Below are 22887 nucleotides of genomic sequence, written 5' to 3' on the forward strand. Positions count from 1 at the left end.
CAATCAATCTGAGCACCCAAATGTCCATCAATATGAGAACCAATCATGATACATTCACACTCTGGTGAAAATGAGTGAGGTATAGCTACCACAAATGCACGAACTTAAATGGGGAAGTGGCAGAACCCTGCAAATAATGTGTTGGCATGGGTAATAAAAGCTGAAAAACAGTAAGACAAAGCAATGTACTCTTTAGAGGTAATATGCAACTGAGACCAGAGTGAAAAAGGATGGTGACTTCAAAATTCAGGATGAGCAAGGAAATGAGGTAGGGAAAGCATACACAAAGCAAACGCAACTTAACTGGTCAAGCTGGAAGACAGCAATTAGAATCACTCAGATTTAAAGTGCAAATCACTACACCTTTAATCATGTATGACTGAATCCACAGCACCTTCTACATCAGAGCATGTTCCCTCTGCTGTGCCTCACCGCCCCAGCTTTTTACTAACACCAGAGCCACCTCATCCCAGACAGATCTTCACAAACTTGAGGGAGGTGGGGTTTTTGTTACCCCCTTTTACTGACTGTAGGGAAACAGAGGTTCAGAGGTTAAGCAGACTGTCCGAGATCCCTACTCATTTCTCCAAATGCCAGTGAGAGTACATTTTCAGTTTTAATACCACTAGTCACAGCTCATCTATTTACCTCCTTACGTGGTTCATTCCATTTTCAGCATGCTCTACTGGCTAACATAAAACACAACAGAGATAAACAGAACGTCTGTTAAGCATGAAATAAAACGCTGAGTGACTAGCTCATTCTGGTACCAGGACAAGAGAATGCCAACTGCTGTTAAACAGTAGAAAGAGTGCTCGGGGCGCCTAGGTGGCTCAGTGGATTAAGCCGCTGCCTTCGGCTCAGGTCATGATCTCAGGGTCCTGGGATCGAGCCCCGCATCGGGCTCTCTGCTCCGCGGGGAGCCTGCTTCCTCCTCTCTCTCTGCCTGCCTCTCTGCCTACTTGTGATCTCTCTCTCTGTCAAATAAATAAATAAAATCTTAAAAAAAAAAAAAAAAAACAGTAGAAAGAGTGACTTCAAGGTTATGGCTGGTTTCAAAACCTGGGAGGCACAGTTTGCTTAAGATTCCTGATGAATCAAGCCCTCATCCTCTACCCTGGACCAGAAGCTGTTTCACTAATAAGCACAGAGAGTAAGATGGGTTCTGAGATAAATCTTTAGCCTCAGGTACACATGCACACCTGTGAGTAAAAAACTGGAAGGGAGAAGAATGTGGACCAGAACCCTTACCTGAAGACATCAACACTCTGTTACCTAAAAGATCAATTAAGGTTATCACTAGAAAAAAAGTTCACAGAAATAAGTTCCACAATACAACTTAAAATTCAACCTCTTAACAATACCATGCATTCAGATCTGCATACAGTGTCTGTTACTGGCATGTCACATGATAAGATGCATCTGGGCAGAAGTATCCTGCAAGAACACCAGGAAACAATTCCTTATCCTGCAACTGCTGCTTATCCAGAAGATCAAAACGAAGAGAGAAGTAAAAGCTGAAACTTCTTCAATTCTGCTCTGTTGAAAGGAATTTGTTACAATCAGAAAGACAGGTAACAAGTATTGACAAAGATGTAGTGAAACTGGAACCTTCATACACTGATGACAGGAATGTAAAAATAGGGCAGCAACTTTGGAAAGCAGTCTGCTGTTCCTGGAAAGATTAAACAGTTACCATATAAGGAGGAAGTTTCACCCCTAGCTATATAATCAAAGGGAAGGAAAACAGGTCTACACAAAAACTTGCATGTGAAACTTCATGACAGGGTTTTTCATAAGAATCAAAAAGCAGAAATGGACATGTCCATGAACTGATGAATGGATGGTCCCAAATGGGACCAGATTTTCCAAGAAAGGAAAAATCAAAATCTCACCTGCTTCCTTTTGGGGAAGCAAGCTGTCTAGTTCATCTATCCTGAGGCTCTGTGCTCGCATTCCAAGGACAGGTGGCATTTGGTGCTTCTTGCACTGGGCAGGAAGGAGGATGAAGCAATCCAAGTTGTCCAGGAATAAGTCACAGGACACTGAATGCATGGAAAGGCAGAGCCTGCCAAGACTGGACACTGGAAACACTTCTCACCTCTGCTATATCTATGTGATCATGAGTTGGTAAGGGCCACTTAAAGGATTTCAAAAGTTAGGCTGCTCTGGTCACATTCTGAGGCAATGCATAGAGAAATGTTAAGTTACAGTGATTCTGTGCACCTTTTCAGGATTAGACTGGCTGAAATGAAAACATGAGGCAAGCTACTTGCCATGGAAAATGTCATTAGTGGGTTTGGTTGAGAAGCCATAGCTGTGGGATAACTGACAGGATAAGACCCTAAGAAGGGGTAGAGTCCACTGCATCTGCAGCCAGTCACATGTTTTCTTTTAGGGTGCCCTGAAAGACACCTGGCTGGACAGGTGACCCCAGCTGCACCATCTCCCTTCTTGTAGTTTGTGTCCACTTTTCACAGCTGCCAAATAAAAACCCTCCAATGCCAGATCAGTTTCAGCATGCAAACAGGACATGGCAATTTTGTAACAGGCTTCTGTATCCAACTTCTAAATTGAAACCCGTGTTCAGGGTCACCTTGGTGGCTCAGTCAGTTAAGCCTCCCCTTTCCGATCAGGTCAAGATCCCAAGGTCCTGGGTCCTTGGGTTCCTTGCCCAGCAGGGAGCCTGCCTCTCCCCCTGCTTGTGTGCTTGCTCTCCCTCTGACAAATAAATGAAATCTTAAAAAAAAAAAAAAAAAAAAAAACAAAAAAACAAAAAAAAAACAAAACTGTGCTTAAAAGTATCCCAGAGGGGGCACCTGGGTGGCTCAGTGGGTTAGGGCCTCTGCCTTCGGCTCAGGTCATGGTCCCGGAGTCCTGGGATCAAGCCCCACATCAGGCTCTCTGCTCTGCAGGGAGCCTGCTTCCTCCTCTCTCTCTGCCTGCCTCTCTCCCTACTTGTGATTTCTCTCTGTCCAAAAAAAAAAATTATCCCAGAGGCTGTTTGTAAACCCAGGTTCATTCAGGTTCATTTCATTGCAGCACTATCCCTAACAGCCAAGAAGGGGAAGCAATCCCAATATCCATTAACATATGACTGGATTAAGAAAATGTATAAGTATGTACAATAGGATATTTTCTGCCTTAAAAAAGGAAATCCTCTCATATGTGACAACATGGAAGACATTTGCTAAGTGAAACAAGCTTGTGACAGAAAGACAAATACTGCATGATTCCACTTATGTGAGGTATCTAAAATAGTCGAACTCTTAGAAACGGAAAGTAGCGTATGTGGTTGCCAAGGGGCTGGAGGGAAGGGAAAGAGTTTTTAAACGGATATAGTTTCAGTTTTACAAGATGAAAAAGTTCGAGATCTATTGCACAGTAACATGTATATACTTAAAAACATTAAGATGATACTTTTATATATTTTTTTAAAGATTTTATTTATTTGACAGAGATCACAAGTAGGCAGAGAGGCAGGCAGAAAGAGAGGAGGAAGCAGGCTCCCCGCTGAGCAGAGAGCTCGGTGCTGGGCTTGATCCCAGGACCCTGAGACCATGACCTGAGCTGAAGGCAGAGGCCTTAACCCACTGAGCCACCCAGGTGCCCCACTTTTATATGTTTTTGACTGATGGGGGCCGATGGCTTCACCAGATTCCTGAACTCAGAAATGGAGATGAGACTGTCTCTCACAGGACTGGTGAAGTATCAAATGGTATGCAACAGAAAATACGTGCTCAATAAACTCTATTAATCATACTATTAATAAAAGTGAATGTTATGATTTGGTATTAACTTTGCACATTTCACAAAGTAAACCGAACAGGCCTTGAGGTCTGGTCTGCAGGACACTAGCACAAGCTCTGTAGGCAGGCTTTATCCACCTAGTTCAGTTGATTCAATCCAGGCAGACCACCACTGGCACTTTCTATACTCACAGCTCAGACTTCAGCCACTGCTTCAGCCTTTGTTCACATTCTCCACACCCAAAGATAATGGGTCAAATGCACCAGCCCTCCCCAAAAGCTCTGCTCACAAAATGGGGGAGGAGGGAATGAAATGAAACATGTCAGATAAAGCAAATTCCAAGGAGGAGTAGGAAATTTTCTAGGCCATAAAAACAGAAGGCCAGAGACTGGAGAATACCATCCACAATGGATAGTTTTAAAACAAACAAACAACAAAAAACAAACAAAAAAAAACCTTTTCCTAAGCTGATGAAGGTTAATTCTCCATGTGAGTTCTAAGGCTATACAGGCTTGGCTTTCTCTAGCCTGGGACCTTGCTGGGACTCCATTTCCAACCTCCTGTGGGAATGGGAGCAAGGTATTTGCCATTTTCCACAAATCAGGATTCAGTTCCTGACTGTCCTCTCACTCTAAATGCAGCCCCAGGCCCCTCCTCTTCTCTCTCCACACAGCCCCAAGAAGACCTCTCCCCCACCTTCCCAGCAATACCCAAAGTCCCCACTTCTGGCCTAGGCCTGCCCCGGCATTTCAGAACCACACTTCACCTGCCTACAAGGCAGTTTCAACCACAAGCACCAGGAAACTAAAATAAGCCTATCTTCTCTAAAACCTGTCAAATCAGGCACACTTGCCATGGAGTGAGAGTGGCTACCATGCTGGATGGTAACTCAGAAACTAGATTTTCCATTACTGCAGGAAGTTCCATAGGATACCACTGCTTTACAAACTAGGTAGGTCAGAGCACTTGGCTGGCTCAGTCGGAAGAGCATGTGACTTTTGATCTTAGGGTCGTGAGTTCAAGCCCCCACGCTGGATGTGGAGCGAGCTTTCTTTAAAAACAAACAAAAACAAACTCGGTAGGTTATTGTAAAGTAAGATCCAAACTGGACCCTGAAAGATGAGGGGTAAGAGGGTGTCTAGAAAAAGCAAAAAAACAAAGACATGGGACAACAATCTGTCATAGAAGCTAGGGCCCAGAGTACCACAGGATGGGAGTCTGGGTTTTAGAGCAACAGGAGAATTTTGCTGCAATAAATCTATTACATTTTGATCATATTCCAACCAGCTTACTAGTCTAGTTTTTAGTTTTGCATAAAGCCTGTTTAACCACTTTTATCACTTTCTCTTGACCAGATTTTTCTCACAGCTACTCAGAGCCAAACTCTTACTCGATGAGAGCATTTGTCATCTTACAAAGTAAAAGACAGGTCTTAAAAGTAAAATGATCTGTTTCTTCAAGACACTTTTATTAAATAAATTACCACCTTTCTAGCACTGAGCCACTGCCCACCACTGGACATATTAGGACCCCTTAAACACTTGCCTCACTCTGCCCCTCAGACATGCCTTAACTGTACATGGCATACAGACATGGAAAATACCTTTATTAACCACTGAATCTTCACTGCACACACAGAATACAGCACAGTGACTGATTACTTAGTAAGTCCTACACACACCCTGGTAGAATTTGGCCTGTTTGCTTCAGGAAGGAAATTCTCTTTAAACAAGAGTCCCTAAGTGGGAAATAAGCACCCATGAGCGGGAACTCAACTGCGCCCTATAATAAGCAGCACTTTGAGATAGACTCACCAAAATCCTAAGAGATCATCCAGATCACACCCCTGCTTTAACAAGCCTGGCACACAGAGGCTAAGGATGAAGTTTATTCCAGCCCAAACTCCCTTTTCTGTATTCAGACTTTCACTAGAGTAACAAGGAAAAAATGGAGGTGAAACCAAATCAAGGCAGGTGAAGTTTAATTCCACTCATGTGAATTTCTTCGAGACTCCTCAGTAGAGTGACACAGCATTTAGTGACCAGATGCCCAGATGAAAAGGAGATCTGCCCAAAGTAAAAAAACCTCCCTCTGACTATTCCCCACCCTGGTGAGTGCCTCCAAGGAATAGGTGCTTGCTTGCAGAACAGTCCAGATCTCCATCCAAGCCTCAGCTGTCCTCAGATGGACCAGCCAAAATGCCAGTTTCTTTCCTATGCTCACAGCTGGAAGATCTCTCTTCCTTCAGAGTGGTTGGCCTATACTGCTTCTCAGAAAGCACTCCCGCAGTCTACCTTGTGCCCACTGTGTACCACCCCAACCATCTACACATGACAGATTGGCTCCTTCCACAGCTTGTAGAACAGAAGTCAAAAGCATGTGGGAGATGCCTGGCTGGCTCAGTCAGTGGAACATGCAACTCTTGATCTCCAAGTTATAAGTTCAAGCCCCAAGATGGGTGTAGAGATTACTTAAAAATCAATCTTGTGGGGAGGGGGGGCAGGGAGTGAGCAAGCACGTGCATGGGCTCTGGAACCAGGCACTGCCACTTACTAGCTCCATGCCCTTGTCTCTCTGCTCAAGGGATGAGCTCTCTGGGCGTCATCTTCCTTTTACAAAAAGAGAGAATACTAGCACTCAGTTAGTAAGGTTGTTTTCTGAAGACTTAAGGAAAACATAGGAGGCTTTCTTAGAAATCTAGCACCTGGGCCACAGTAACCACTCAACTACTCACTAAAACAGAGTGCTCATAAACATATGCTCAAGCTTCCCATCTGGGGAAACAGTGAGAAAGAAGAGACCCACACTGCAGCTCCATATATTAAGGCTGACAGCCAGCCAGGTGACTCATGTTTGACTTCTCCATTTCAAAAAAGGCAAGCAGCATTGTGGGGGGGGGGGGGGGGGGGGGGGGACACGACACCACGTAGTTCAGAAAATACAGTTCTACCCTTAAGAGGAAACCTTTTCACAAACAGGTACGGATCAAAGACAAGCACTGCCTCAAGGTGAACAGAGGGAATGTGGGGGTCTGGAAAGCAAGCAGAAAGAGCCACAGGCCAGGAAGGGCATTCAGCCCTCACAAGTACAAGAGAAGGATGCTCACACAGGGTTCCCAAAGCAAACAGGCCTGGAGATGTCCTGAGAAGGACCCTGAGGATAGGCCAACTGAATTACAGGCTGCATGTGCTACAACTCAAAAGGGCTCCAACACTGGTAACTCAAAACTGCATCGCTGGGATTACAAAGATGCGTGTTATGATTCTGAAATAGATGAACACAAAGGTGGTGTTATTTCCAGACAGCTAATTTGTCAGCTCAATTGTTTCCTAGTGTCAAAAGGAAAACAAATGAAGACACATACACATGACTTTCTTACTTAGCACTTTTTATAACTGAAAGCACTTGAGCACCAAGCAATTTTCAACCAAGATTATAAATGAAAACAACCCGCACATGGATGGCACCACCTTTTACAAAACTCTTCCAGGGGGGTGCCTGGGTGGCTCAGTGGGTTGAGCCTCTGCCTTCGGCTCAGATCATGATCTTAGGGTCCTGGGATCAAGCCCTGCTTCGGACTCTCTGCTAGGCAGGGAGCCTGCTTCCCCCCGCTTCTCTGCCTGCCTCTCTGCCTACTTGTGATCTCGGTCAAATAAATAAAATCTTAAAAAAACAAAACAAAACTCAAAACTCCTCCAGGCACCCTATCTTGCTTGTTTCTCTTAATTACAGAACAGAAAGGGGAAACTGCTCAAGCAACAAAAATCATGCCCATATAATAAGATTGTAATTCAACTGAGCAGAGCAATGGGATTAATTAAAGCCAACAGCAACAATAAATGAAAAGGTGAAATATCCATCAGCATCTAACAAGTTTAATCTTTGAACTTTAGAGATTAAGGAGTAACAGAGTTTTTAATATGCACTATTCTTAGAAGTAACAGAAGTTCTTTTCCATCTTCCAACAACTCTGCCCCAACTACAGAAGTATGAATTATTCAAGTTTATGGTATTGTGTTTCCTATTCCTTCCACCACACAGGGATGTGGGGAGAGACAGCGGAGTGCATCATGCTCCACACCTGGAAGAGCATGTTCATATTCCTAAACTAAACATTATACTGAAGAATACTTTGCCGTCCCACAAGTTCTATCTCCCTCGGCATGTAGTTCTAGAGCATGCATGAGGAGGAGACACTAAATCACAAAAGGGACTCACAGCCATTATTCTAAGTCTACCCACATCCAACACCACCAAATGACAGGCTAACTAATGGCCTGTGGGGTTATCTTCTGGAGCAAAAGCTCCAGGCCAACACCCAACCCTGGAGACAGTTTTCCCAACAGTGGCAACTGCATTGAATAAAAACCTTTCTCCTTCTGCAGCCGCTGATAGGCCCATTCTGACAAACCTGGGTAGGTTTGTACCACTGCTCTCACGCTAACAGCTCTGTAACACCCTCTGGAGGATTTTACAAGGACAGACCAAAATGGGCGCTCCACTCCGTTTCCACGTCATGTATTCGTAAATGTCTCCAAAAGCAGGCTGCGTGCAAAAAGGAAAGTCTTCAAAACCATCAAGAGCCTTTTAATTAACATAATAATAAACTCATTCTCAAAGTAAAATTCAGGAAATTCATTTTAGTGCATGCTTCTTGGATTGGCTCTGGTTCATGAGAACCATCTCCACAACTGTACAACGTTCACGCATAAGAATTTTTTCCAAGAGAAAGGACCCACAGCATTCATCACATTTCTTTTTTTTAAAGATTTTATTTATTTGACAGAGAGAGAAACAGCAGGGAGAGGGAACACAAGCAGGGGAGTGGGAGAGGGAGAAGCAAGCTTCCTGCCAAGCAGGGAGCCCCATGTGGGGCTCAATCCCAGGACCCTGGGATCATGACCTGAGCCGAAGGCAGATGCTTAACAACTGAGCCACCCAGGCACCTCAGCACTCGTCACATTCTTTTTTTTTTTTTTTAAGATTTTATTTATTTATTTGACAGAGAGAGAGAGATCACAAGTAGACAGAGAGGCAGGCAGAGAGACTGGAGGAAGTAGGCTCCCTGCTGAGCAGAGAGTCCCACGCAGGGCTCCATCCCAGGACCCTGAGATCAGGACCCGAGCTGAAGGCAGAGGCTTAACCCACTGAGCCACCAGGCACCCCAGCATTCGTCACACTCTTAAGAAGCTCTGGGACACCTGGGTGGCTCAGTTAGTTGGGTGGCTGCCTTCAGTTTGGGTCATGATCCCAGAGTCCTGGGATCAGCCCCACGTTGGGCTACTAGCTCAGTGGAAAGCCTGGTTTTCCCTCTCCCTCTGCCTGCCAGCGGCTCCCCTGCTGTGCTCTCTGTCAGGGTAAATAAATAAAATCTTTAAAAATATATTAAAAAAAAAAAAGAACTGAGGCTCTAGTGAGAAGCAGGGCTGGTCTCATCCTTGGCCACTGGATCCTCAATTATTCCAAGGCTCTTAAAGAACTGAATAAATCTTGGGGCGCCTGGGTGGCTCAGTGGATTGAGCCGCTGCCTTCGGCTCAGGTCATGATCTCAGGGTCCTGGGATCGAGCCCCACATCGGGCTCTCTGCTCAGCAGAGAGGCTGCTTACTCTCTCTCTGCCTGCCTCTCTGCCTACTTGTGATCTCTCTCTCTGTCAAATTAATAAATAAAATCTTTAAAAAAAAAAAACCGAATAAATCCAACAGCAAGAACTGGAGGAAAATGATTACTCTAGCAATGCTTAACACTTGTTTTTGATTATGGAAATCTGAGTAGGCTTTCTGTAATACTAGCGGAATGCCAAGCAGCAGACTTTACAAGAACTCAAGTACAGAAACAGCTTAGCAAATGGCAAAATTACAACTGTAGTTTCCACAGGCATGGACGAAAGATAAACCCAGTCTACTGAAATGCTCTCCATTACAATTTCATTCATACAAGTGTTTACTGAAATTTAGGTACCTGGTCTATTTTCCAACTCTTGCCCTGTGCTCCCTCAGTGTTACAACCCCATCTCACCCCTGTGCTTCCTGAGGGCTTTTTCTCTGGCCAAACTGGACCCTATCATCACTGGTGACCTGAGTCATCTCACTCTTCCCAAAGAGACACTGAGACTTGGCTTAACGCCTCTCACAGCTCCCCACAAGGGCTCCCTCTGTACCCAGCACCTAGCAAAATAAACCATTTAATCCTCTACAAAAGGATTTGAAATACATGATTTTTTTTTTAAGATTTTATTTATTTATTTGACAGAGGGAGAGATCACAAGCAGGCAGAGAGGCAGGCAGAGAGAGGAAGAAGCAGGCTCCCTGCCGAGCAGAGAGCCCAATGCGGGGCTCGATCCCAGGAGCCTGGGATCATGGCCTGAGCCGAAGGCAGAGGCTTTAACCCACTGAGCCACCCAGGTGCCCCAAAATACATGATTCTTAACCACCTTCTCTTTACCCTTTTCTTGAGTTACCAGAGTCACTCTAAGTTGATTTGAATTCTGATTTATGACTTAGTATGGCAAATTAGCTTCCCTTTCAGTCATTCAAAATTTCCTGCTTCCAGTTAAGGGGCACACCACTTCTGGTGAAAAGACAGACTACTCAACCCAAGTATTTCACCTAGCATGCCTCATAATGATGAGCAAGGTGCTGCTGGGGTGAGCAAAGCAGAGGGCAGAGATGGGTACAGGTCCCATGTCTGAGGCATGGTGGTTTGGCATTCCCATTCTGCATACAGTCAGTGATGGGCAATGATCCAAGTCAGAGTCTTCTGCCATCAGACAGCACTATTGGGGAAGACTCAATCTTGACCCTGAGATCAGTATATCAGAGATAGGTAACAAGCTTTGATGTCCCTGTTTGAGACCCACGAGACTTCCTGTCACATCAGCCAACAAATTTCCCTTTTAACAGTTTTATATTAGTTATTTATACCAGAAATACCTAACCAATAAAACTATTTCCAAAGACAGAGAGAGAGAGAGAGATCTTAATTAGAAAGTTGGAAGGAGAGTTTCTGAGAATAAAGAACAGGTAGTCTGCCTCACACACCTGAAGTGATAAAAGGCCCCAAATGGAATCCCGTGTGCTAAGCTCCACAGTCACCAAACTGAGACTTAATACCTAATTATGGTTTCAACTTCTCCCAGGAGTGGAATTTTAAACCAGTCAATCTGGAATTACTTGGTCAGCACTAGTGAGGTAACCTGCCCAACTGACCGCAGCCCCTAAAGGAAGGTGACCTTGCCTAAAACAATCTGCTCTTCACTGTTTCTAACTTCCTCACCCTGCCCCTTCTGCCCATAAAAGCCTTTCATTAATGCAGCTCTTTGGAGCTCTTCTGTATTTACTAGGTGAGATGATGCTCAATTCATGAATCATCAAATAACGTCAACTAAGATCTTTAAAATTAACTCTGTTGAATTTTTTTCACACACACACACACACACGCACACACTCTCTCTCTTTATATACTTGTTTTGCCTGTTGCAGACTACTGACAACCTTAACCAATACAGGCTTCCTCAACTCCCCCACCCACTCCAGCCCTTACAGAGAGGGCTCAGCAAGCAGTGGGTACAAGAAAGACACTGAAGAGCAATGCAATTCACCTGCTACTAGAAAGCATACGCAGGGTTCACCCTCGGACAACTGGGGAAGAAACAGACTGCAATACGGTTAAGAGGAAAAACTACCATCAAGGTACCTACAGTTACAAGTGAATGGTATTTAAAACAATGTTATTTCACACTGTTCTGACAGGACCCACAATAAGATACTCATTTTATCATGTACACAACATTACATATAGTCCAAGTAAAGATTTTATGAAATACTCTTCAATGTGTGACATCCTTTGACATTTCCATTCTTCCCCTTAAATAATGTTTGCAACCCTTAAGTTTGGGGGGGAGGGGGCGGAGATAAAAAACAAGAATGACTTTCTTTTAAAATCTAAATTCTGGTCGAAGTTGTCTGGAGCCCAAACCTATTACCCCATTTTACATGAGAAACGAGACTTAAGAGGGTAGGGGACTGGTCCAATGCAAGTACAGTTTGCCCCTGTACCTGGTTCTCATGCATGCACATATACACACGGACAGACAGACACATACACACTGTGCTGGCAGGTTCCATACTCCATGCAATTCTGTTTACACCCTCACATTAACAATCTGCTCCCGCCAAATATAGGTTTCCTCAAAAACAGTAGAAAATGTTTCAACTGTAAAATTCCCAAACTGATCTCACTCTCTTCCTTTCTCTTTATTCTTAAAACACGAAACAATCTCAAAGGCCAATTTGCCCACAGATGTGTATGTGTTATGGCCTGGGGTAGGACAAATGGGTACATTAGCCACCTACAAGGACACAGGAACTACTAATTCCTGTTCCTGGAAACTGCACAATACCAAGCCCAACACCTCTCCCTGGCACTGCTTTCACAGTGCATCAGTGCCTCTTGACTTGAGAGCAACAAGGAACAAATATGGACTTTGAGCCTTAAAGAGAACCAAGACAAGGAAAGTGACCACTTTCAAAGTAGAGTCTGGACAGCATTCCTCAAAGCCCTTAAGGCAAAGCAAAGCAAGCACTCCCTTCAGACCCCACTCAAACCAAATACAATACAGACCCCTCTATCCCCGTACCTTCTGGCCATCTGCCAATGCTTAGGTACACAGATTCCACTTTAACAAATAAGGAAACTGAGGTTTAGACTCATAGTTACATAATTTAGATTATGTAACTCACTTGAGGACAAGACCAATAGGGTACAGGGCTGGGACTGACCTTGACAGTGGTCTCCACAGTTCTCCCTCTCCAGTGACACAGCTCCAACAAGCCTGCTCTCCACAGCCCAAAGACCTAGAAGTTCCTATACCGGGCAGAACAGGCCACTACTTGTCAAGAAAAAGATCACAGAATAGCCTATACTTAGGATGAACTAAGAAAAGTCTTTTTAAGTATGTCACAGATCAGAAAGAATAGCATATTCATTCAAGCACTCTTAATTTGCAGTTAAATGCTCAGATTTGCCTGATCTCTGAAAGTTATTTTCCAAATGGGTTTAACACAAAAAACACCCCCGTATGTCACTTGTCCTCATGGTCCCTAGTAATGGTGACTGACATCAACTGGTTCATTGGGTCAACAAGGCCCAAAGTCCCTTAGTAGGACCTCAGCCTCCCAACCAGGAACTCCACTTTCCTGGCCCATCCAGCTGGCCTGTCTCTCTTCCAGGGAGAGGCTGATTTGTGACACAAACCTTCTTGAAGATCGGAATCCTTCTATCACACCAAGATGTCAACACAATTCATATTACCGCCAAAGATGGTAGGGAAAGATGCTGTGCTTGTGCTCTGGAAAAACTTTAGTACACCAGGCACCATGGCCACTGCCTTTTTTTTAAGATTTTATTTATCTGACAGACAAAGATCACAAGTAGGCAAAGAGGCAGGCAGGGAGAGAGGAGGAGGCAGGCTTCCTGCCAAGCAGAGAGCCCGACACGGGGCTCGATCCCAGGACCCTGGGACCATGACCTGAGCCAAAGGCACAGGCTTTAACCCACTGAGCCACCCAGGCGCCCCACTGCCTTTATTCATATAACCAAGCTTTAATGAAATAGGAAAGTTACATTTCAGGCCTGAAAATACACCAGGCTACATTTCCCTGCTGCATCATTTCCCTAAACTCTGCAGCCAATATCCCAGAATGGATGCCCCCAAACCACTGAATTTCCCTTAATCCCATTAGCATCTCTTTTAATCTCAATATCAGATAAAAACAAATCACGTTAAAAACAAAACAAAACAACAAAAAAACCCCAAATCCCCACTTTAAATCACCTCCTCTGCTGGTCTCCATATTGGTCTCCATGCACCATTTACTTGGGAGAAAGGCACAACACAAAGGGGATTCTTCTTAAAAAGCACCTGGTGGACCTTGGTGTCACCTGGTGACATCATTTCTAGGATTACCAGCTGGTGTACTTTCCTAGCCTTGAATAGCTCTACTCTCATACCTGGCTATCTCTTCCCACTTTCATTTTTCACTCTGGGCAATAATAGGAAGTAAGCAGCTAACCTTGAGAGGGAATCACCTCATTTTACCCTCAGATGAAAAAAGTGAAATTTGTGGGAGGTAGAGAGACAAGCTGAAGGCCACACAGGTGGCAGCAGGGCCAGGACTCAAACCAGGGTCTGTGTCATACAGGTGGTCAGTCTTTGGAGCAGGCTCGCAAATATGAGACAGGATCAGATGTCAAGAGGCTGCACAAACCCTCTCCAGTACCCTTCCCCAGAGCATTCAGATAACACTGGGTTCCTATCACAGTATCAGGAATTCTGAGACTTGATTTCAAGAAACAAAGTCCAACTCTGGCAGGAGAGAGTAGAAAGGTCAAACAGCAAGATGTGGAGACATATCTGCTTCTCAGAAGCCTTCAGAACACACTCGAGAGGACATTTTGTTTTGATCCAATTGTTTTTTATGGGGAAAAAAAAATGTTAAAAACCTCACCTTTATAAACAAGACATTATCAAGCTGTAATTGTGGAGAAATGGACATTAATGGAACTTTTTAGGAAAACTAATTTGTATCAAGGTTTAAAAAATGCACAGCCTTTGATCTAGTGATTTCCTCCCTAGACATGAAAAAAGACAACTTGAAAATCAACTCCAAAGTTAGCAGAATTAATTATGGTATATTCATATGGTAGAACATTAGACAACTATTTAAAAAGGGCATCTTGGGGCGCCTGGGTGGCTCAGTGGTTCAAGCCGCTGCCTTCGGCTCAGGTCATGATCTCAGGGTCCTGGGATCGAGTCCCACATCAGGCTCTCTGCTCGGCAGGGAGCCTGCTTCCCTCTCACTCTCTCTGCCTGCCTCTCTGCCTACTTGTGATCTCTCTCTGTCAAATAAATAAATAAAATCTTTAAAAAAAATAAAAATAAAAAGGGCATCTTGGAAGTGTTCGCAATGTAGTATTTTCTTTGAAAATTTAAGAGTATAATCTAATTTTCTCATAAATAGAAAAAAATTGGAATACAGATAAGATCAAGGGATAGTTTCTGACACTTCACACTGTTAATATTGCTATTTTTCAAATTATCTCAAATGACCACAAACGAATTACAATCTCATTTTCAAATGATGGTGGATCGATCAGTGCTATTCCCCTTCAGGGTTCAGTCAAGAATGGGACAGATGGCTGTTTGCCCTAAATCTGACACTGGACTTCATCTATTTCTTTTGAGTGGAATATATCCCATGATTTAAGGTGGGATTTATGGATGCAGCTTAATGAGTTGTAGCCTGTTAAGACTGAAAAAGAAAATTAAGTGTTTTAACAATCACTCTTTACAACACTAGAAGTTTGGAGTGCATCTTCCAGAAGGGTTTCTGTCCTTACCAGCATTTCAAACTGTTCTCTAGGAATGTACAATTTTTAAAAACTAAGTTGGGATCAAACCACTCAGACCGTACTACATGCAACATGCTGACATCCTTGCACTTCCATTTCCTCATTTTTTTAAATGGGTACACCCACAGCTCAGCAAGCTTTTCTTTTAACCCCTTGTGAATACACTACAAAATCAAGGCAGTTCAAGTCATTGCACATCATCAAATAGATACCATGACCCAGCAATTCCACTCTTAAATATCTAAGAAAATGTCTGCACAAAAACTTGTACATGAATGTTCACAGCGGCCAAAGTGGAAACAACCCAAATATCCACCAACTAATGAATGGATAAATAAAATGTGGCATGGATTCACATAATGGAATATCATTCAGTTATAAAAAGAATGAAGTACTGGGGTGCCTAGGTGGCTAAGTCATTAGGCATCTGCCTTCAACTCAGGTCATGATCCCATCTAGGCATCTGCCACAGATGCAGGTCATGACGCCAGGGTCCTGGGATAGAGCCCCGAAGAGGGCATCCTGCTCAGCGTGAAGCCTGGTTCTCCCTCTCCCACTCCCCCTGCTTGTGTTCTCTCTCTTGCTGTTTCTCTGTCAAATAAACAAATCATATCTTTTAAAAATAACCAAAAAATTAAAAAATAAATTTAAAAAAGAATGAAGTACTGATTCATACTATAGTACAAAGCTTGAAAACATTATGCTGAAAGAGATCAGACACGAATAGCTATATTGTTTGATTCCTGAAATAACCAGAAGAGACAAATTTACAGAGACAGAGAATAGATTAGTGGTTGCCAGGCACTGGTGGGCAGGGAGGGGATGGAGAGCCACTGCTAATGTATAGGGATTTCTTTTTGGAGATGTAAATGTCTTCACATTTGTTATGGTGATGGATGCACAATTCTGAATATACTAAAAACCACTGAATTGTCCACTTTAAATTGGGGAGCTGTATTGTATGTGTGAACTGTATCTCGATAAAGCTGTTATTTCTTTAAAGAAGAATATTTGGTGGGAATTTATTACAGTAATAGTGTAATGCTCAAGTTATACACAATTTACATTCAGTAAATGCCTGGCCATAAATACGCGAATAAAGCAACCCGCCAAAGAAAACTCACGTGCAAATATCTTTTTGTCTTCCTTTGCACAAGTAAGAGCTCAGGAACTAATCGCTGAAATTGACTCGGCAATCACATCCACATGAAATCCGAGTATTAAAAAGAAAGTGCTCAATGTTAAAAAAAAAAAAATCAAGCTTTTACTGACAACATGAGAGTCACATTAAGAAATGCTACCCATACATGTTTATTACCCACTTCATCTCCCTCTTAAAATACTTTTCCCAGGCCACTGTTGAACCACAGCCCAAACCCACTCACCACATTTCAAACTAAGTGGGAAATGTACAGTAGACAGTGCACAGAAGCAACAGCATGCCACATTGCCCAGACTATAAATAAGTTCACTGCAATCTCTGGACCTTACCATCCTAGTTGAAAGTCACATTACTTATAAATCACTACTAACCAATTATGTCCCCTCCTAACATTAATTTAAGAGGAATTATTTGCATTTGGTATGCCGAATTCTTGCTTAATTATCTTTCCAGTTTGTTTACTCAAAAAATATTTTAAGTGCTCTTCTAGGTGCTGACAATACAACAGAGAATTAAAATAGGCAAAACCAAGCAAAGATAAACCTGCCTGCATGGAACTTACATTCCAGTAAAACAAAGAGAAAAATGTAAAATTTTATTTTTTACAAATTCATGTCTTATGAATTAAAAATGAACTGTCAGCATTAGCAAAGAATCCCATTTCTCACCTTGCAAACATGCAGTCCTTGCTAAACACAAAAAATCACAAAAACTTACAAAATATCAGTAGCAGTTTCCAACGACAAGCTTTTCTTTCCTTTTTATACATTTGCCGGGCACATAAAGACAAACACGATCTACTTTACAAGTTTATTCAAAATCAGAAACCAAAATACTTTACAATTGTGACAGAGGACAGTGGGTTGTCAAAAGATTTAACAGCCCCTAGTCTTCAAATCATAGAAGTACCAAGTAATTTTTGCTTTAAGAAGAAGGATTCCAATCTCCTTCTAGATCTATAAATCTCAGGTCATTCAATAACCTGAATTGTGTAACAGAAAAATATCGCACCCTCCCAACCTCCAAAAACAAAAGTGCAATTTAGTACAAAGATCACAACTGGCTCAAAAGGGTAACTTTTGGAAACAAAGTCTAAATTCCTTCAAACAATTCAATATTTTAGTGGATTACAAAGTGGCCAGACTTTTTTTTTCCTCATCACCATCCTAAGCTAGGGAAGCCTGTCAGATGGGCACCCTGGAACAGTCAAACTATCTTGAAAATGTAGCCACTTTCAAGTTCCAACTTTAATCCGCAGGCAGAGCTCTTTATCTTCAGCAAATTGGCTGGGGCTGAATTCTAGCTAGATGTACACAGGTGGGCTCATCTCCTTCCAATTACAACCAACTAAAGTGACCTTATTAGATTACTCCACAGCTTGAGCCCTTAGATATTGTTTTCCACTAAGAAAAGGGGTATGGTGGATAACAAGGAAACAATGCTTTTTTTGTTTTGTTTTTTAAACAAATCATGCTTTTCCTTCTAGATTCAGTCACTGGAAACCATCTGAGAGGTTTATCCTCCCCAGGATGAAGTTCTGGGGGAGAAGGGCTTGGTTACCTATACTACCTTGAAGAAAATATAATCCCCATACAAACTAAACCAGAAGAAATGTTTTATTAAATTACTGGCAAGGTCATAAAACAGATTTTACCATCCAAAACCTGGTTGGAATTGAAAACACATTCATAAATCCTGTTGAGTATAGCCTTCTTTACTACTTCCAGACTACAAATTCGAAGGACTAACAACTTAAGGAACTTGACAGCCTCATTCATAAAAATCTCCCCTTATTACAGCACCAAAGAGCCACTGGCTTAAAGCTACACTGAGACTTCGTTTTCGTAAACAGGGACAGATAGAACCCTCTCAAAGGGAAGCAAAGACACTTCAATTCTCACGAAACAGGCTCCAAGAGGTCACTTCTTGCATCCAACACATAAAAATGAACCCAAAGACCAATACCATAAACCGCACCAGGTTGCGTTATTAAATGAGTAAACAAATAAAAATAACATCTCAAAAAACAATGCGTGGTCTTAAGTAAATCGGAGGTCAGCCACTGAGCAAAAAGCACATGACTCATCCACAGGCCTGAATATAAGTATTTACACTGTCCACCACACCAAAGTGGGATTTCCCATTTTCATCCAAGGCCAACAGAGGCCTTGGGGGCAGCTCAGTCGGGTAAAGTTGTGCTGCTTCCGTAGAGGCGGGGGGGGGGGGGGTGTCATTTTATTTCGCTGAATCACAACTCCCCCACATCCCCACCCCAAACCACCACCCCGCACAACACCGCAAACAGACGAAGCCGTAGCAAGGACGCCAGCGAGCACCGACCGAGCAAAACAAAGCGCCCAGCGCAGGGCTGCCGGACTGGGAGTGGGTGGGTAACGGGGGTCAGGTTCGCCTGACACAGCACCGCTCCCACCCGCGAGAGTGTCTTCCGGCAGGCGTGCAGCGGCAGCCTCCTCCCTCCACCTGGGGACCAGCTCCATTCTCCGCAGAGATACGGAGACAGCCGGGAAGGCGAGGAAATGGGGGCGGGGGCGCGCTGCCCCAGTCCGGGTAGGAGGACCCAAGCGCCGAGAGAGAGCGCGCTGAGCCCGGCCCACGTGAGCACCAGGGCTAGGCCGCCTCGGGGACCGCGGTCGGGGACAGCGGCGCCCGCGGCCACCACGCCGGGCCCGGACTTACCCGGGCCGGGCGCGCCGCGGCCCCGCGGCGGCCGCTTCCTCCTCCTCCTCCTCCTCACTTGACAAAATGGCGGCGGCAGGAAGTGCCGGGCGCCTCGGCCCGCCCCCCGCCCGCCCCCGGCCACCCGCCCCGCCGCGGCGCCCGCGCCCCCCGCCCGCGCCCCCGCCCCGCCGGCCGGCCCAAGCCGGAGGCCGGCGGCGCCAACGGCCGGGGAGCCGCGAGCTGCCCGGCCACTCCAAGGCCAACGGCGCAGGCCGCCCCGGCCCGGCGCAAGCGGCACCGCGCGCGGACGCGGGAGGCCCGCAGGCCCGAGCCCGCGTCGCCCCGGCCTCCCCGCCCCCGCGCCGCGCCGATGGCGTAGGTGCTGGCGCACCGGCCCCATTACGCAATGCAGGTTACGCGGGCCGCGCCGCGGGTCCCCGCCGGCCGCCCCGCGCCGCCCGCCACCCCGAAGGGCACCGGTCCTCACCTGAGACGCTAGGCCGCACGCCGCCCCCGCCGGCCGCCCGCCGCCGCCGCCGCCCCCTCCTCTTCGGCCTGCCTGCGCGGCGCCGGGGCCCGCCCGCCGCGCCCGCCGCTCCGCCGCGCTCACAGGCCCCGCTCGCCTGCGGGCACTGCCGGCAGCCGCCGCCGCCGCAGCCACCGCTTCGGCTCCTCGGCTGCGGGAGAGCAGAACAAACAGCCCTGCCGCTGCCGCCGCCGCCGCCGCCGCCAGCGCACTGACGTCACCCCGTACGCTGCGCGCGCGGCCCCGCGCCGCCACCCGGCGTGCGCGTCCCGCGACCGCGCCCGGCGCCGGCGAGCTCGGGAGAGCTAGCAGGGACGAGGTGAGTGGGGGAGGCGGGCACGCGGGGTTGGGGGAACCCCTCCGCTGGAGGGCGCAGGGATCAGGCAGACCCAGGGAAGGCACCCCCGCAGACGGGGGGCGTGACCCTGCGGACCAGGGGAGAGAACGAGGGGCGGGGGGGAGATCTAACAGACTGAGGGCTGGGACTGAGAAGGGAGATGCCCCGAATCGCTGATGAGACCCTCAGCGACACGGAGGAAGGTGAGGAGAGACCCCAGAGGCTGCCGGCAGAGGCCGAGGAGGGGCCCCCGGGCGGCAGGGCGGAAGGGTGTTGGACGGAGGCGGGGTCGCTTCGGTCCGCGAGTGGCGACGGGGCGCCGGGCGCGGTGGGAGAGCGAAGGCGACTGTGCGCAGGGCCGCGGCGACGTCCGTCCCGGCCGGCCGCTACGGGGTGCGCGGGCTGGGCGCGCTGGGCCGGGCCGCGTCGCCGTCCCTCCAGCTGTGCCCGGCCGTTCCTCAGCCTCGAGCCTCCCAGACGAGTCAGCTCCACGGAACGAGGGGGTTAAGGCTTAGGTCGCTTGCATTTTAAAATGAAGATTCTGGGGGCGCCCGGCGGCTCAGTGGGAAGACCCGACGAGTCTTGGCCGCGAGGCCTTGAGTTCGAGCCCCACGTTGAACGGAGAGCTTATTTAAAAACACTAAAATAAAAAATAATGATGATTCTGTTAAATTATTCAAATGGGAAAGCAAAAACTTCTTTCCCGTTTGCTCTTCACTCTTTTAGCACTTTTGTGTTTTAAAGATTTTATTATTTTGAGACAGTGCTCGCTTCGGCAGCACATATACTAAAATATTATTTTGAGACAGAGCATTAGCAGGGGAGGGGGCAGAGGGAGAGACAGAGAGAGAATCCCAAGCAGACGCCCCACCGAGCGCAGAGCCCCATGCAGGGCTCCATCTCACAACCCTGAGATCATGACCTGAGCAGAAATCAGAAGTCCCACGCTTAACCAACTGAGCCACCCAGGTGCCCCACCTTTAGTACTTTCAGTTCCCTCTTTTAGAAATCGCAAATTCTGTTCCTCTAAAAAGTCTAGGTAATTAAAAAATTCTCTGATGGTCCCTTCTCCCAAAATATATCAGTACACTAGCATAACAAACAGTGTTGTCTATGTCATGGTGTTTGCTCAGGCTTCAAGGGTGATGGGTCTTAAGGAAAGCAAAGACTTAAATATATCAGTTATTTTAGCAAACTATGAGATAATAAGTTCAAGAAGTAAAGGAAGTGATTGTAACTGGATTATTAGTCAACATCCTTTAATGATGTATTAAAGAATACTGAAATTTGTGAATATCTTCTGGCTCCTTGTTTGCATGCTCAGCAGTTTGTGGAGGATGATCAGAAGTGGAAAAAGAATAGGAAAGTACCTAGGGCTATGTGAATTGGAGTAACAACTTTTTTCCTTTTTAAGGAAACCGGAATATATCCATTTGAAGCTGTCCTTTCCATGGTTGTCTTCTTGTGTTATCTACTTAATTTATTGTTGTTGCTGATCATGTTTTTGGAAGTAATTTGGAGCTGCCAGTTTGCAAGTCAGGTAATAGAATCTTACACTTTACTTGAGTCTGCTTCGTTTAAACAAAACTGTAACATCTAGCTTGTTTTACTGAACCAAACTGGAGGGCTTTGGGCTGTTGCTAGAAGTCATTTCCAGCCTGAAGAGAATATGCAAACCGTAGAGGCAGTTCCAAAATCTGTTTCCAATGTCCCATTCTTTTTGTCTTCCATAGTGCAGACCCTAACTCCTTACAGCTTAAACTCAGGAAATGTTTATCCGGTTGAATCAGTTTAATAAAAAGTTTTGCTTTTTAATGGTTCCCGTAATAAGCTCCTTTTCTCTTGTTATTACTGTGTTTGCAATACTGAAAACCAGAAGAGATTAATAAAAATATTAAGGAATGAGACATGAAGTACATACTATAATTCTGATTGGTTTTAAATATGCATTATTCATTTTAAATAAAATAATGCATGAAACCATTTTAACTGAACAATGCCAAAAAATATAGAGAAAAAAATAAAGTACCCTCTTATCTCTTCCTCTCCCTCACCAGAGTAACCACTGTTATCTCTTCTGTGTGTTTTAGACCTGTGCTGTCTGATAGGACCACACATGGCTGTTGAGTACTTGAAATGTAGATGACCCAAATTGAGATGTGCTGTAAGTGTAAAATACACATTACATTTCAAAGATTTGGCAGAAAAAAAAACATGTAAAATATCCTATTATTTTTTGTATTGATTACATGTTGGAATAATATTTTGTATATTGGATTAAATAAAATATTTATTAAATTTAATTTTACCTGTTTCTTTTTACTCTCTTATTTATTTATTTAAGATTTTATCTATTTATTTGTCAGAGAAAGAAAGAGAGAAAGAGCACAAGCAGGGGGAGTGGCAGGCAGAGGGAGAAGCAGCCTCCCTGGTTGAGCAAGAAGCCCAAAGCAGGGCTCCATCCCAGGACCCTGGGATCATGACCTGACCTGAAGGCAGATGAGCCACCAACCAACTGAGCCACTCAGGCGCCCCTGTTTTTACTCTTTTAATGTGGGCTACTAGATACGATAAAATTACATATACAGCTCTCAGTATATTTCTATTGAGCAATACTGGTCTAGACTTTTGTTTAAATTTGTGACAGCATGTATTTATTCTTTAAAGTAAGCTATATGCCCAACATAGGGCTGGAACTCACAACCACAAGATCAAGAATTGTATGCTCTACCACTGAGCCAGCTTGGTCTTTTTTTGTTGTTCTTAAAGTATAGTTGACACACAATGTTACATTAGTTTCAGGTGTACAACATAGTAGTTCCACAAATCTATACACTGTCTAGACTTTTCTATGTGTCATTATGTATCCATAGAAATAGTTGTATTGTTCTAAAACAAAAGGGAGCCTTCTGTACTTGTTAATTTGTAGCATGCTTTTTTTTTTCATTTACTATATCTTAAAAGCCATTCCACATGAATTCTGACTAATTGGGAGATAACTCCAAAATGACATACGGTATGT

General features: G+C 45.0%; 1 protein-coding gene and 1 long non-coding RNA gene across 4 annotated transcripts in view; one reads left to right on the top strand and one right to left on the bottom strand.

Annotated features, from left to right (window-relative positions):
* BRD4 (bromodomain containing 4) overlaps positions 1-19724 on the bottom strand; it is a 93924-nt gene extending 74200 nt beyond the window's left edge. For 2 of the 3 annotated variants that reach the window (XM_045990523.1, XM_045990524.1), the window contains exon 1: positions 19490-19724. The gene's annotated coding sequence lies outside the window, so the exon portion shown is untranslated. Of the gene's footprint in view, positions 1-19020; positions 19083-19489 lie in introns of those variants that run through there. The other variant, XM_045990526.1, reaches the window with a different exon arrangement.
* A 52-nt stretch (positions 19725-19776) lies between these two features.
* LOC123932396 lies at positions 19777-22063 on the top strand. The gene is made up of 3 exons (XR_006816436.1): positions 19777-19847; positions 21280-21405; positions 21956-22063. It is a non-coding gene; the product is annotated as an uncharacterized LOC123932396 (long non-coding RNA).
* Positions 22064-22887: the final 824 nt, after the last annotated feature.

Source organism: Meles meles, chromosome 20 (genome assembly GCF_922984935.1).
Source record: "Meles meles chromosome 20, mMelMel3.1 paternal haplotype, whole genome shotgun sequence".
Lineage (NCBI taxonomy): Eukaryota > Metazoa > Chordata > Mammalia > Carnivora > Mustelidae > Meles > Meles meles.